The 17,506-nt window shown below is 39.0% G+C and overlaps 1 protein-coding gene across 6 annotated transcripts in view; it reads right to left on the reverse strand.

Moving 5' to 3' along the window:
* BACH2 (BACH transcriptional regulator 2) overlaps positions 1–17,506 on the reverse strand; it is a 271,810-nt gene that overhangs the window by 97,374 nt on the left and 156,930 nt on the right. The gene's annotated exons all lie outside the window — the stretch shown is intronic.

The raw sequence follows: 17,506 nt of genomic DNA on the forward strand, positions 1-17,506 counted from the left end.
ATGCCCCAATCTAGTAAACTGTGAGAATTCATACAGATTGACTTGAAAGATCCACTAGCAGAAATACCAGCTAGAAATTAGTATTTGCATGTAAAAAGAAAAGGAGTACTTTGGCACCTTAGAGACTAACAAATTTGAGCATAAGCTTTCGGGAGCTACAGCTCACTTCGTCAGATGCTGTAGCTCACGAAAGCTTATGCTCAAATAAATTTGTTAGTCTCTAAGGTGCCACAAGTACTCCTTTTCTTTTTGCAGATACAGACTAACACGGCTGGTACTCTGAAACCTGTCATTATTTGTATGTAGTGCATGACATCCTCTCAAACTATATGGTGATATAGTTACTAAAGGATAAAAGGACAGACAGCCATGGCTGCATTGATGAAACACGTACGAAACAAGCTGCATCTGCAGTGATCGGAGGAAGAAATTTGAATTGTGGTTATTATATAAGGTTTGTTGATAACTCCAGATAACCAAGGTGAATAACAGTGTCACCAACCCTTTGAGTAATGGAGAAGCAGGAGTGGAATGACTAAACCGCACCACTAGTTCTGTGCTTATAATCTTAGTCAGTGAAGACCAACAAGACTGTGATATGAAGATACCTTTTGTATTTGCATGTAACAGCAGCCAGCTTTCAACTACTCATTACTCTCCTTCTGAGATTATTTTTGGACTCAGTAAACCCATGTTTCCCTCAGACTTGATATTCAGGCAGTAAGAACAGGCAAGACCCCCTGCACCTACACAGATAGGAGACAGAACAAAGTCTTATATGAATGTTCCAGAAGGGGACGAATAATGAGCCGGAAGCAAGCATGCCAGGCACAACACACCAGGAAAAAAAAGAGAATTACAGTCCGATCCAGGAGGGAGAGAAGGTGTGGCTATGCAACTGGAAAAAGCAGCCTGGAAAAAATGCCAAACTTACTCCTTTTAGGAGGGGACCTTACATGATAATTAAAAAAATTAAACAATGTATCTGTGCTGACACAAAAAGCAAGTCCCTTGTAGTGCATCGATAACTCATGCACAGGTTCATTAAAAGAAAGGGCAGGGCAAATACTGAGCATGCTGATCATCTCAGGTGGATGGAGAAGAGGATCTGAAGTTACCCCAGCAGGTTCCTGTGCCTTTTAATAGGAGACTGGTTGTGGGGGAGAATTGCCAGGCTGTTCTTGGGACTTCAACACTCTGCAGTCTGAAACTGTTGGTCTACAACAGATAGGCCTGACTTAGAGAACATGAACCCTGCATGCACTGATAATCTAGATCCAGCTCTAAGTGATGTCTCCATGACTGAATATAAGCAGGCAGACCAACATGGTAACTATATGGGTGGCAGACTATCTGGATTCCTAGGAGTTACTGTTTCAAGTTATTATTTAACTGGAGGGGAGAAGTTGTAACGATCAGTGCAGACAGCACGTCTAGCAGTAGATGGTGCTGTATTTTTTATTTTACTATCAAGTTGTTGCCTGTGATATTTTGTTGTATATGATCTGTGGGTTTCAGCGGGAAGTTCATTCCTGCCTGTGTGCGTTGGGGTTGATACTTGCAATATTCAATAAATCCCTTTGATTCTATAAGCGAATATTCCAATATTTTTGTAGAAAGTGACAAACTTGGGAAGAAAAGGAGTACTTGTGGAACCTTAGAGACTAACCAATTTATTTGAGCATAAGTTTTCGTGAGCTACAGCTCACTTCATCGGATGCATACTGTAGCTCACGAAAGCTTATGCTCAAATAAATTGGTTAGTCTCTAAGGTGCCACAAGTACTCCTTTTCTTTTTGCAAATACAGACTAACATGGCTGTTACTCTGAAACTTGGGAAGAAAATTTTTATTACTTATAATGTCTCCTCTCTTGGTTCCCATTTCGGCTACTCCTTACAGTGCACTGATTATGACAACTGGGGGCTGAACCAGATCCATCACACTACTGCTAAGTATTGCCTACTCAGAAACTGTCCAAAGTGGGGTATGCCCAAAGCAGTAATAGTGCCAGGATGACAGTTAGACAAAACAATATAAATATATATTTTTAAATGGCCAAAAGTTTCAGTGCACTGGGGAGAGATCACATGGCACTTTGTTGACTTATTTCACTGGGTAGGTTGGATGGGCAGACTACAATGAGGAAGGCCAATTTGATTGTGAGTAGATATAAACAGTCCAAAGGTTGAAAGAGCAGACAATACTAAGTATAAAGCTGACAATACTAAGTTTACGGTCCATGCTGGATATTATGAGCAGGTGGCAGACAGGTTTGTTGTGTTGCTTTCAGCAATCTTTTCACATGACAAATTAAGGACAACAGATTACCTAGATAAACTCGATTACTGTTTCCTTGGGTTTTAGCTCCAGATTAAGCCCGGCTTGTACTAACTCCAGTAGGGTTCAACTTTGAAGAATTGTACTTTAATATTTTAGATATTATCAGTGCTTAAAACTGAACCAACTTCTATAATAGTTCTTGTTGGCAGACTCCTTCTGAAGAAACTAGTAGGCTTTTACCTCCTTTTCCAGGTTAATTTTCAGTTTTTACTATACAGTTAATCAAACATTGCTTTCCAGATCTGTATGCAAAACTGGACCCCTGGTTGAGGAGGTCCTGCATGGTAGGAGCATACAGGCCCCAAGAACATGTTCATTAGTTACAACAACCTCAACTGTTAGGGAGCTACGAGGATGACCATGTCTTGCTCCTTTTTGACATATTATATAGTTCTTTTGAAAAGAATCTGCATCACTTAGAATAAATATTTTCTAGACTATTTCACAAGCTTTTTATCTTCACTGTAACCTTGCAGGCATTTAGAAAATTGTACATACTCCCTATGTCTATGGATTCTCTTGAGTCCTGCCTATCTGTTCTCATTAATGTGAAGAAAGGGAAGGCATACAGTTGTTTGTAGGGTCATATACATGTAGAGTTTCTAAAGCGATGGCTTCCTGGTTTCTCCTTCTGAAAACGAACAGAGGTGTCTCATTCCCCATGGATACAAGGTCACTATTTCTTGATCAGCACTTTCCAAAATGAGTGGAAGGCTTCATGACTGAAGTTCTATTTAGATTGTCCATGTGCTGATGACATTTCCTTTGCACATAGAGCCTAAGTGGATAAGATTATTTTATCTACCCACTTGAAAAAAATGTATGTTTGTTTTTTTCATAAATAAGGTAGTGGCCATAGATTACGGGGCTGAATCTTACAACGTCTGTCAATAGTAGGTAGATTTTGCCAAAAATTCCAACTGGCTTTAAAATCTTAAGATGGTAACTGGTTCAATATAAATTATTCAGGCCCCTTAAACCTGGTCTACTAGGACTCCAGCTAGTGTTTTGTTAAACTGGTAGAATTTCTGGAGACTGGCCTTAAGAGTAAATCTTCAGATGATGCAACCAGGGCTGTTAAGTTAATCAGAATTCTTTGCTTTTTCTGCTAGATTTTCTCCCGTGAGAAGATCTGCATCACTTAGAATAAATCTTTCCTTGTTAGCATGCTTTGGACAGCTCTGTAAGTTTTTCATTTTCTCCATGACTCAGCAGATGCTTACATTCTTGTTCAAGGTGCAGGAGGAGGACAAAAATCTGAGCATTTTGACAGCCCAGAGCAATGTACTTAAGTCAACTCAACTTTGTAGTATAGACCAGCCCTGAATTTGTCACAACAGCCAGATTTTCATTCTGCTTGTGCACCTTGAACAAGACTGTAACAAGGGACATAGCCAGGGCTCCTAGGTGCTACAGTAACACAAATAATAAACAAAGATGAACTACAGAAATTTAAATGAAGCCAAGAAGCAAAGAAAGGGGTGGATATTGTGTATTTAGGAGGGTCCAACTCTGCTTGTTCCTGTCCTGAGGATAAGTATGCCAGTTTAGTACCTACACATGTGGTAGAGAACTGTGTGGGGAAAAAACCAGAAGGCATGGACAGAGATAAAAAAAATGGGTAAGATCCTGAGGGGTACATGTGAGCTTCTGTGCAATGGTAAAGAGCTAGGAGTTTAAGCAGTACTAGTTCTAATAAGGAAAAATCACTGGTTTCTAAACAGGGAAAGGTCCATGTGCCTACTCTTTCTTGAATGGAGAAGCCATGTGATTAGTGGGTAATAACAGGAGAATGAAAGTAAAATTTTTTAAAAAGAATTCTACATTGTAAAGTACAAATACATGTGCCTTTGCCCATTATTATTATTTAGGAAGTGCCTATTGGAGTATCAAAAGGTTAAAAATTTGACATTAACTGAGACTAGTCATTTGACTTATTGGATCCTATAGTGGGGTCTTTTGTTTCAAAGCGTACCCTTATCACCAACCTCATTAAATTTAACTGTAGTACTTTGTTTTCCTTTTGTTACAATTAGGGCTGTTGATTTATCACAGTTAACTCATGCAATTAACTCAAAAAAATTAATCACAATTAATTGCAATTTTAATCGCATTGTTAAACAATAGAATATTGAAATTTATTAAATATTTTGGATGTTTTTCTACATTTTCAAATATACTGATTTCAATTACAAAACAGAATGCAAAGTATACACTGCTCACTTTATATTATTATTTTTTATCAGAAATATTTGCACTGTAAAAATGATAAACAAAAGAAACAGTATTTTTCAATTCACTTCATACAAGTACTATAGTTCAATCTCTTTATCATGAAAGTACAACTTACAAGTGTCGATTTTTTTTGTTTTATAAGTGCACTCAAAAACAAAACGATTAAAAACTTTAGAGCCTACAAAGTCCACTCAGCCAATCGCTAAGAGAAACAAGTTTGTTTACATTTACAGGAAATAATGCTGCCCACTTCTTAATTACAATGTCACCTGAAAGTGAGAACAGGGGTTCGCATGGCACTGTTGTAACTGGCGTTGCAAGATATATACGTGCGAGATGTGCTAAAGATTCATATGCCTCTTCATGCTTCGGCCAGCACTCCAGAGGATGTGCTTCCATGTTGAGGACGCTTGTTAAAAAAATAATCAGTTAATTAAATTTGTGACTGAACTCCTTAGAGGAGAATTGTATGTCCCCTGCTCTGGTTTACCTGCACTCTGCCATATATTTCATATTATAGCAGTCTTGGATGATGATTCAGCACATGTTGTTCATTTTAAGGACACTTTCACTGCAGATGTGACAAAACACAAAGAAGGTACCAAGGTGAGATTTCTAAAGATAGCTACAGCACTCGACCCAAGGTTTAAGAATCTGAAGTGCCTTCCAAAATCTGAGAGGGATGAAATGTGGAACATGCTTTCAGATGTGTTAGAAGAGCAACACTTCGATGCGGAAACTGCAGAACCCAAATCACCAAAAAAGAAAATCAATCCTTTGCTGGTGGCATCTGACTCAATTAATAAAAACGAAAATGCATCGGTCCGCACTGCTTTGGATGGCTATCGAGCAGAACCCGCAATCAGCATGAACACGTCCTCTGGAATGGTGGTTGACGCATGAAGGGACATATGAATCTTTAGCGCAACTGGCACATAAATATCTTGCAACGCCAGCTACAACAGTGCCAGGAGAACACCTATTCTCACTTTCAGGTGACACTGTAAACAAGAAGCGGGCAGCACCATCTCCTGTCAATGTAAACAAACTTGTTTCTCTTAGCGATTGGCTGAACGAAAAGTAGAACTGAGTGGACCTGTAGGCTCTAAAGTTTTACATTGTTTTACTTTTGAATGAAGTTATTTTTTTGTACATAATGCTACATTTGTACATTCAACTTTCATGATAAAGAGACTGAACTACAGTACTTGTATTAGGTTAATTGAAAAATACTATTTCTTTTGTTTTTTTAGAGTGCAAATATTTGTAATCAAAAATCAATATAAAGTGAGCACTGTGCACTTTGTATCCTGTGTTATAATTGAAATCAAATATTTGAGAATGTAGAAAACATCCAAAAATATTTAAAGAAATGGTATTCTATTATTGTTTAACAGTGCAATTAATTGCACGATTAATCGCGATTAATTTTTTTAATCGCTTGACAGCCCTACTTATAACTTATAGTAATTATATTTAAAAACTGAATTCACATGCTTACACCACGGAAAATACTCTCATTCATGTCCATACAGTTTAAAAATATAGTATTTTTCATGCATTGTTCAACACAGAGCACATGGTTGGTACTAAATAAAAAACAGTTTTTGATCTCATGTTAAGATATGCTGAAGTCTAATACACTACATGCTGGCTGTACAGTACAAAGTGCTGAGAGATTTATACTGTGTGCTGATTTACACTGGCACATTATGGACCTGATTTGGAAAGATGCTGAGTGCCTTCAACTTCCACTGACTTCAATGGAAATTGAGGGAGCTCAACATCCACCAGGATCAATCTCTATAAGTATGGAGACAAGTGGATTCATAATTCTACAATGTAAATAATTTGGGGTTAAATAGATCTCTGTTGTTCCATTAGTGACTGACATGTTTATGTGCAAAGTGAGGATGCTCTCTGATTTGGATTTCAGATGAAGCTAATCGAAGTATATTCCTAATTATTAACAACTAAACAATATAATAAAAAAAGCAGATAAAGGGGCAATCAATACATCCCACAGACGGTAGAGCTCTAAAGCATTTCTCTTGCCACTCGGACCAACCCAGATGGCAACTTCGAGTGATCAACAACAATTTTGTCTCTCTGTGTAAATGTAAAGAGAGAGAGAGAGCAGTCTGAAGTATAAAGGTTTAAAATCTGCTTTTTTCCTCCACATGTATGAAAAATGTGCATCCCAAACAAACCCAAGGCAGGCTGTAATACAAATATTTCCCCGTGACTACATCTTCGATGTACCATGTTGCTAGGACTGTAACAAGAAAGATAGTACTGTTGCATAAGACCAAAAAAAAAAAAAAAAAAAAAAAAAGTGAAAAAAGTTACAAATACAATATCTTTTGATAAACTTTACTATACATGCAACATATTATCTTTGTGAAAAGACAGTTTTCCAGTCAGATTCAATACAGACTTTGCCATTAGCATAATTCACATTTTGTAGAGACAGAGTCAGTTAATTCATATTTATCTGAAGTCAAGATCAAGTCAGCATATCCATATATCCATATGGTTATTTCAAGAATTCTAATAGAAATAAATAGTTTTTAAATATACTCTTAGGCAAAACTTTTAAAAAAAGCTTCTGAATGGTAAAGTAAGGGAGATATTTACTAATCTGTATGACATTTTTTCCATCATAATCATAACATACTATATTCTATTCGATTAGTAATACGGACTTGAAAAGAACCTGTGCTTTTTCCTTTGTTTTAATAACTTGGGAGATATGTATTACTATTTGTTTCCAGTACTGCCCACAGCGTCTGGCATAAGTTTTTCAGACATAAGAAAGGTATGGTCTCTGGAAATAGGCTCTTTGGGCCATATCTATCAGTAGAGCAACACGAATTTATATGAGCTGGGGATATGGCCCTTTGTTTCTTAGGAATTTACATGTTAACATTCTCATTATTACCTATAAGAATTACCCTTCCGTTTATTCCTCACAAGAAGTGAAAAAATATTCCCTGCTTGTGAAAACATTATGATTTCAAGTGGGTAATAAACAGAAGAGAAATGAAAGACCTGAAAAAAATGAGCCAATGTTTCGCAAATGTCTTCAGTAACAAAAAATAAAGGGGAGAGAAATACAGGGGGAAAAAAAGATATGATAAAGAGCTTGTCCAGAGCTGACCATCAAAAAGGAAAAAGCGAGGGGGAAAAGCCAGAGGGGACATCAACATGGAGTCTAAAGTCAGCAGAGACCAGAGGTAGGAGGAGAACCAAGCTCTAAGCCAGACACAGGAAGGAGAATGAGGAATCTGGGAAATAGCAGGTGACAGCCAAAGTGAAGGGAAAGGGAGAAGAGATGCTTGGAGTGTATTTCAAAAGAGAAGGGTGTAGGTAGAAAGGAAGGTTGGATGTGATAGGAGATTGAGAACAGGAGCCAAATTCTGCCATTGTAGCCTCCAGGGCCGGGGTGTAAGGTGTGAGAGGAGACAGAGCTGAGGGTGAGAGCAGCTATGGAAGTTGAATCAGAACAGAAAGCCTATTTCCAATGAAAGAAAAGACCAGGAGATAATAAATTACATACTTCAGCCAGTTTATTAGGAGCAGAGCAGGAGAGAGTAGAGAGGGGGTGAAGGGTAGGCAACAGAGAAAACTAATGTTGCTTAGAGTGATGCCAGTGATGGAGGGTTTGGGAGGCAGACAGTGAGGAGATAACGTTGAGAGAAATGTTGTCAGAGATGAGGAGGAAAAGGCAGAGAAGATAGATGGGGGAGAAAGAGAAGCACCAAATGAGATGGGTAGGCAAAAGGAGGCTGTGGGGGTCAAAAAAGTGCCAGGCTGGAGCGGTAAGATGCGACAGAGATCATCTTTGCAGAAAGGTGAAAAGTGGGTGAGGAGGCAATGGCAACAGATAAAACCAACAAGAAAAGGAAGCATGGTGGGTGACAAGTGGGAGGCAGAGGCAGAGAGAGAAGAGGTGAAAGAACAGAAGAACACAAAAGAATACGCTTCAAAATAAAAGGTCAAGCAGCCCAAATATAAGGCCAACCAGATCTCACCCTTGAGGCCCGATGTTGCTCAGCACTAACCAATGTCTCCAGCTTGGTTTCTTTTCATGTCTCTCGTTTGCTCTCACAACCCTGGCTGGATAGGTATTTGTTCTGTCAAGTGCCTAACACATCTCTGGGCAGGACCAAGTTAGAATAGAATACAAGACCTAACAGCCAGGAAAACAACTCCAGCTAATTCTCAATTAACAAAAAGTGGGGAAGAAAAGGGGTTGGAGGCACTAGCTGCCTGTGGAGAGCAAGGTGGAGCATTTAATACACGTGTGGCCATGCTTGATTGCAAAATCCATGGGGGCACAGCACTTTTAAATGACCTGCTACAGAAGGGACTGACTGAAATTCCAGCATATTAGAAAGATATGAAGAAAACTGCAATGTACTGGTCTATATAAGGAGGTGCATAAAGGATCATAATTTGAACACCTAACATAAAATGCTTTCATGGTTCTATTTTCCTGCAAGGTATGGAAAGGTATGCTTTCCTTATATCCAGCAGTATGAGGATTAATGGATATGGAGGCATGAAAAAGTGATTAGTATACTTATTAGAGTATCAGCTTGCCATCCTCCATACTAAAAGTGCCCGTCCTCTCATGAAAATTAATATTTATTTACTTCTTCACGAACTATGGTATTTGACAGAGAAATTGATATCTAAGTTAAAAAGTGAGACACTGTAGCCCAAATTTCATTGTACATATTTTTATGAATGTTATTTTTTTAGCGTAGTAAGTAATTAATAATATGCTAGATTTTGAAAAGCCTGTACTAGTTGCTAATTTACAGATAGCTAGAAAATGCTGACTCAGGCTAGTAGGTCCATATAAGTAATTCAACTTGCTAATTACTCTTTCAGAAAACTAAGGTTGCCAACAGCCATTCTAACATTTTGCTAAGTAGAGTGGCATATAACTCACATTATCTCATACATCATATGAAACAACAGGATGCTACTCAAGTAATGTGACAAAACTAAGTAGCTGGGAAAAGAAATTAAAACTAACTGATTTGCACAAAGTTTTGAGGGGGGAAAGATAATGTTGTAGCAACAGAGGGTTTGGCTGATGATACATTTAAGTGTAAGCAGTGTTTATGGAAGTTGTCAGGGAGCAGTCACCTCTTGTGTGATAGATAAGACAGAATTCAAACCTATGACCACTTGCACAGGAGAATTTCCACTGCCCCACTAAGCTACTGCATTGAAGTATGCACTGCCTCAGACAAGTGAGATGTGATATGAACTGGCAACCACTTGCATATAAAAGCATAAGAATTTTCACTGCTCCCCTTAGATACCGCACTGAGATCAAGAATCCTGGAGGCTGAAGTTCTAGGATCACAGAAACAGCAGAGGCACTGCAAGCTTCCCCACATTGTGCTGCAGGTGTACTTCAAGCCTGCATGGATGGACCAACAAGAGTAATAAGGTAGCTATGTCTCCAAAGGCATTTATTTTCTTTAGATACCAATTAGAGCCAGCTGGTAGTATTTGTGATTAGAACAACTGTCCTAAAAATAAGACGGGTTGTTTTTAAAACAAACAGATTTGCTACTGAACATTTCAGGGTGTGTCACTACTAAGTCAAATGTCTGGTTTTATGAATGCAGTTAAACTCTGGCAATCCATCCTGTTTAGGTGAAAAAAGTGTATTTCTGCTTTCCCTTCCCATTTTTTATGATACAAATTACTAACACATTACCATTGGGAAAAGAAACTAAATCTGACTAATTATGGACATATTCTTGTATTTACTAAGTAGTCTTTTGAATGAGGCACAAGGCACAAAGCAAAGCTACACAGTTTATTCATTGAATGCCTGCAGTAACAGTTTCCTGTTACTGAGAGATTTCCTTGAAATCACTCCACAACTGCATTGCATCCACCGTGCAAAAGAAATGACGTTTCCTGCTCTGATTGCCCACTTGCACTTTTCAAGAAGATTGCATTTACTTACCATTGCTTCAACGGTGTTCTTTTGACAACTGTCCTGTCCTGGAGAGATTGCAAAGTCTATCTGAGATTCTTATATGGCTCCCATCATTGCAATATCTGAGAACCTCACTATCTTTAATGGCTTAATTCTCATAACAGTCTGAGGTAGAGAATTACTAAATCCCCATTTCACAAATGGGGAACTGAGGCATAAAGAATGACTCTCCCAAGGTCACACAGGAAGTCTGCGGCACAATGAAGAACTGAACTCAGTTCTCCGCAGTTCCAGTGTTTAGAGCAGGGGTGGCCAACTTGAGCCAGAGAAGGAGCCAGAATTTACCAATGTGCATTGCCAAAGAGCCACAGTAACACATCAGCAGCCCCCGGTCAGCTCCCTAACCCGCTCCCACCACCAATCAGCATCTAACCCGCCATCCCTGCGCCTCCCACCCGCCGTGATCAGCTGTTTTGTGGGGGGAGGAGGAGGAGCAAGATCATGGCAGACTCAGGGGAAGAGGCGGGGACCTTGGGGGAAGGAGTGGAGTGGGGCTGGGGCCTGGGGCAGAGCCAGGGGGTGAGCAGTGAGCACCCTGAAGCCCACTGGAAAGTTGGCACCTGTAGCTCCAGCCCCAGAGTCGGTGCCTATGCAAGGAGCCGCATATTAACCTCTGAACAGCCGCATGTGGGTCTGAAACCACAGGTTGGCCATCCCTGGTTTAGAGCACAAGTCTGGACTACCCCTCTTCAGGGGTGCTGGAACAATTTGAAAAGTGGGGATGCTGAGAGCCACTGAACTAAACTGCAAACCCTATGTATAATACAGGGTGGGGGTGGCAGCACACCTAGTTCCAGAAGCTATGCCCTTCTCACGGTGGAATCAATCTAAAAATGTAATACTAATTCCAACATTAGAAAAACAAAACGTACCACAATTCTTAAAGAGATACTGTTATGATTAGGAAGGCCCAAAATCCAAGATACGGTTAATTCTCTTGTAACTGTTTACAAAATATATGTAATTTGTCAATGAGCTTAATAAAAAAAAAAAGTCATCGCTAACAGTCCAGGATATGTGAACAATCCTACAATAAAGTAGTATGTGAACAAATGATGGAGAACACCTTTGTTCTTTGAAAAAAGACACGACCAGTATCCATGTTGTTAATAGACAAAAAAAGAGGTGACCCATACTGTGAATAATAGAGGGCTTATTATTTATTTGTAATACAGTAGTGCCTAGAAGCCCAAGCCAAGATGCAAGGTGCTATATAAACACACAGTACAAGACAATCTGAAAAATGTGCATAATTTAGAACAGATGAGAGACAAAGAACATAGCATAGCAGATTTCACCAGCATGAAAGTAACATAAAAATGTAAAAAACACTTCAGTTTCTTAAAAGAACCTTCTTTTAAAAAGAAGAGTAAAGATTCGAGTATTGTGTCTGGAGGCAGAGTAATCAGTGAAGAAGCAGGAAAACATTCACTCTACCTGTGGTTTAGGCAGGTACCCAAAATGCTGAAGTATTTGGCACATATCTATTATTCAAAAGCTTCACCCTGTTGGGCACTAATAAAAGGGTTATCATTTTTCTGCCTTCTTTAATCATCAGTGGATTCACTCCTTTTACAGATTCCTAGTTTCCAACGCCAGATAGGACTATTGGAAACCACCTCATCTGTCCTCCTATATAATACAGGCCACAGACCTCTCCCAAAATAATTTCTAGAGCGTATCTTTAGAAAAACAACTAATCATGGCTTAAAAATTGCCAATGATGAAGAATCCAGTTACACTTTGAGACCTATAAGTTAGCCAGTTGTTAATCCATTTAATTTAAGTTATATATACAAATGCACATGAACTATGAATAGCACAATGAACTCTTGTAACAATTGGCTGTCACTAGCAAATTCAAACCAACTCAGAAAAATGCACATCATCAACAGGTCAAATCTACATACACAGCAAAGCTAATTATCTCAAACTCTGAACACAAAGGAAAATAAACTTTCCAGATATGTGCAAAGCAAATTCAGTGAAACAGAACAAGTTACATACAGCATTACCACTAGGACCACTGGCTGTCCAGGAGAAAATTAGAAAGGAGTCAGTCAAAACTTTGCCAACCTGAACAACCCTATAAAACCTGAGACCACCACCACCAAACAGGAACAGAATTCAGGTGTAGTTTATCTCATTAAGAAAAAGAAATAATGTAGCTATGGCACACTCATACTAAACAAGGAAACAACAGCTAGCTAAGTGTCCACCAATGCAGTCACTAGCACAGCCCCCTAGTGGTAAAATGTCCTCCTGCAGGAGGTAGGAGAAATGCAGCGGCATAAGGTGCTTACAGTATCCCATCTGCTGGAAGGTAGAGCCCACAAGCATATCCCCAAAAGTTATTAGGGCAGCTTGAAGTGCACACCAGCTGTGGAGCTCTGTGTAACGATTATAGCTTCCATTCCCCAGTAGTACCAAGGTGGCAATTTGCACTTCCCTATGCCAGTGCGGATGAATCCAACCCTATGTCTCAAAAAGAGAGAACACTACCATTTAACAAATGCAAAATGACAGCCTAAAATACCTGTGCAACTGAGATGCACCAGTAAAAGCCTAATGTGATCTGAACAGTAATGCTGTAATAACCATCATCAAACGTCCACTGCCCACATTTGCTAGTTGTTTTACTGCACTTCTCCAGATAATACCTTCTCACAGCATTACTGCTGAAAATATTTCAGCATTAGTAAATCAATCTCTCTGGTACTGAAATATTACTTTCCGAAGCCTGAGGAGGTAATTGGAGCAGCAGTAAAGCCAAATCCCAGAAAAAGGGTTAAATTTAGATTATATAACTTATAGATTACCTATCTATCTATGTATGTATACTACCACAGATTCCACAAAGTCCACGAGAGACTCTGCTACCGCCAATTTCTCATGTAGAAGGTGCTTAGCTACTGTGGTGATGAGCAGCAGTACAAAACTGTATGATAACCTATGTGGTACCCTATGTGGTATATCATGACTTTAATAAGGCTTTTGATACCATCTCGCATGACCTTCTCAAACAAACTAGGAAATACAATCTAGATGGAGCTACTATAATATGGGTGCATAACTGGTTGGGAAACCATTACGAGAGAGTAGTTATCAGTGCTGGAAGAGCATATTAAGTGGGGTCCCACAGAGATCTGTCTATTCAGAGTTTGGTTCTATTCAATATCTTCATAAATCAGAGAGTACACTTATAAAGTTTGTGGACGATACCAAGCTGAGAGAGGCTGCAAGTGCTTCAGAGGATAGAATTAAAATTCAAAGTGATGTGGACAAACTGAAGAAATGGTCTGAAGTAAATAGGATGAAATTCAGTAAGGACAAATACAAAGTACACCACTGAGGAAGGAACAATCAGTTGCACACGTACAAAATGGGAAATGACTGCACAGGAAGGAGTAGTGTGGAAAGGGATCTAGGGGTCATAGTGGATCACAACCAAATATAAATCAACAGTGTAATACTGTTGCAAAAAAGGCAAACATCATTCTGGGATGTGTTAGCAGGACTGTTGTACACAAAACACAAGAAGTAATTCTTCCACTCTACTCCGTGCTGATTAGGCCTCAACTGGAGTATTGTGTCCAGTTCTCGGTGCCATATTTCAAGAAAGATGTGGACGAATTTGAGAAAGGCCACTGAAGAGCAACAAAAATGATTAAAGGCCTAGAAAACATGATCTATGAGGGAAGATTGAAAAAAATTGGGTTTGTTTAATTTGGAGAAGAGACGACTGAGGGGAGACAGGATAACAATTTTCAAGTACATAAAAGGTTGTTTCAAGGAGGAGGGAGAAAAATTGTTCTCTTTAACCTCTGAGGATAAGACAAGAAGCAATGGGCTTAAATTGCAGCAATGGCAGTTTAGTTTGGACATCAGGAAAAACTTTCCTGTCAGAGTGATTAAGCACTGGAATAAATTGCTTAAAGAGGTTGTTGAATCTTCGTCATTGTAGATTTGTAGACAAACACCTGACAGGAATGGTCTAGATAATACTTAGTCCTGCCTGGAGTGCAGGAAACTGGACTAGAAGACCTCTTGAGGTCCCTTCCAGTCCTACGACTCTATGATCCTATACATAAATTGATGTACTGTGTTTGAGAAGGGTGAGAACTCTACCTGCTTAAAACTATATAATGTAACTAAACTCTTGGTATTTGAAACTAAGAGCAGAGAACAACCAACCTTCTCTCCATTTCTGCCCAGAACCCACCTCAGTATGTACTGAACATAAAATGGCAGATGCATTATTTATATTTCTATAACATAGAAAAACAACCACCAAAAACTAACTAACCAAACTTCCTGCTAACCAAAAATGCCTTCAAACTTCCCAGAGAATTCATGTTTCCCTGACACAAACTATAAAAAGTTTCAGCCCCAACGTATTTTTAAGAGAAGGTTATAAGTAGGTACTGTAATGCCATACCATTTATACATCAAACATCCTCCCAATCTCAGTCTCCCAGGCCTCTTCTGTCTCTTCACTCAAGTTCCTCTTCAATTGTCACTTCTACTGCGAAGCCTCACGTCCCCTCCTAATTCTTCTGTCTTCTAGATGGTAAACTTTGTTAGGCAGGCCTTGTCTTTATTACATTATTTTAGCACCACGTTGTTGGAGCTAAATAAATAATACAACTGGAAGGTAGAGGCTTACAATCAAATGATAAATGAAATCTTAACTACAGTATCACCAGTTCACCAATACGTTTCCTACTCACCCCATATCTCTGCCTACCCTGTGCATATGAAATGGTGAAAAGGAAAAATTAGGAAATGCAACAGATGGACCCAAATCCTCTCTCCCACCATCTAGAATCATCACCATCTAGCTCAGGCAAACATTTCAAATATTTTTGGATGGGCCAATAGCTTATTAATGACCAGGGAGGATCAAGAAGATTCCTTTAAAACTCCAGTATATAGATATTGTTTACAACAGTCTATTCCTCTGTCTGAAAGATCTCTTCTTTTCCCTAAACTAAATCCAAAGAGAAAACTAATCTTCTCCTGATTTAGAGCTGACAGGTGGTACATGCATAATTAAAGATGACCTAACATAGAATGCTCTCATTTCTGGCATATAATCAGACACTTAAGCAAAGCAATTATCAGTAGGCAATCTTTTGTGTCAACAGAGATAGGGATGAAACATTTCTCTGGTCATGAAGATTTTGTAACGGTGCTGCGAACGCAATTGCAAATACTTTAACACCATTATAGATTAAATCTCAGTCATCTCTGAGAAAGATCTTCATCACTTCCAGGCAACTACAGTACCTTGCCTTACTTCGATGAAGGCTTACATTTGCAGAACAAGCACAGCAATCAGTGCTTGAGAAATGGTCCAAGACTTCAAAAATCTTTTCAGTGCTCTCCCATGCCATTTCCAAAGAACGGAGGTACCTTCTATATACCCATTCCCCTGTCCCTGATTAAGTCTATGGCCTTACCACCTCCTACATTCCCTAGGCACTCCCTATCCCCTGCCCTTCTTCCAATCTGTTCTCATTGTCCTCTTCTGTAACTCTTGACTTTATGCGTCCTTCTGTGCTAGGCCTTATGCTTCAACAGACTGCCAACTGCCACGTGCCAAGAACCCTCGCTTTCTTACTTCAAAAAACCTCCTGAAAACCCATCTGTTCCATTAAGCAATCCAGCTGTAGTGACCACTAGAGAGACACTGCCTCACACTCTATTTTCCTTGCTTGTGACTCTCTAGGTTGTGGACTTCTCAGACCGGGGAATTTGTTCACTATATGGCATGCTTTATCTACTGTTAAGTGCCTTGTGAAGGTCCTGTCCTGTATAATCGTGCTACTAGGCCCTTATATAGCACATTTTCCTTTTGGCTCAAAATGCTCCTTTAAGGTTGGTGGGCATTATTATCCCCATTTTACAGATGGGGAAACGGATGCAGAGAGTAGTTAAGAACCTTGTGTGAGATCATACAGAAAGGCTGTGGTAGAACTGAGAGTAAAGGCCAGATCCCCTGTTTTATCAGTAGACAACACTGCCTCCTGAAGTAGTAATATCTCCCTTACAATCTGAAAAAGAGAAAATTTTACTTAAGCCTTTAATAATTTCCCCTCCAAACAATATTTTTTGTGGAATCCAGAAAGGGTGCCCGGAGAATGAATAAGCCATTTAAACAGATGGACATTCTAAAAAGGGTCTTCTTGGAGGGGAGTAAAATTAATTGAGAAGAGGAAAGCCAAAGAGTGAGATGGTTTTCCAGATTTTGGGGAAGCCGGGATTGTGAGAAGCATTATAAACCACAATTAAAATACAGCCCTCCCACCCACTTTGTCCTACAAAAGAGCTGCTCTTGGGATATAAAATTACTTCAATATTGCAGTGAGAAAAGTGTTTTAAAAAGAGTGGCTTATGATAATGGATTTTCAAAGCAAAAGTAAAGCTGCTTTTCCTGAGAATAGGGCTTTATAGATGGGGAACTTCACAATGCCAGTGGTGTGCATTTTACTGCATTTCACAAGATTTCTCATTATTTAAATTCCTACGTACTTATGTCATACATGAATAAATGACCTTATTGTTTAGAACATGTCTTTATACGAACATCTCTGCTGTTAGGACTAGTGTTATTTTGCATTTTTTTCCTACCAAGTCAGAACAAAAGTTTCTTTTACTGCAGTTTTGGGAACTTCATGCAAATGTCAGTTTTTACACATCAATTGTCAGTATAACAACATATGATATATGTAAGAGTAACACTAATATTACGGGTTGACTTTTTAAAAAGCGAATCAAAGCTTACAGACAAGTTTCTGTTAAGGCAAATTTCATGGTACAGCATTACCAAAAGTGTTTGTAATAAGATTACAGTATTGAACTGTTAGAGGGCTGAGTTCAATTAATTACAGACACT

Source organism: Eretmochelys imbricata, chromosome 3 (genome assembly GCF_965152235.1).
Source record: "Eretmochelys imbricata isolate rEreImb1 chromosome 3, rEreImb1.hap1, whole genome shotgun sequence".
Taxonomy (NCBI): Eukaryota; Metazoa; Chordata; order Testudines; family Cheloniidae; genus Eretmochelys; species Eretmochelys imbricata.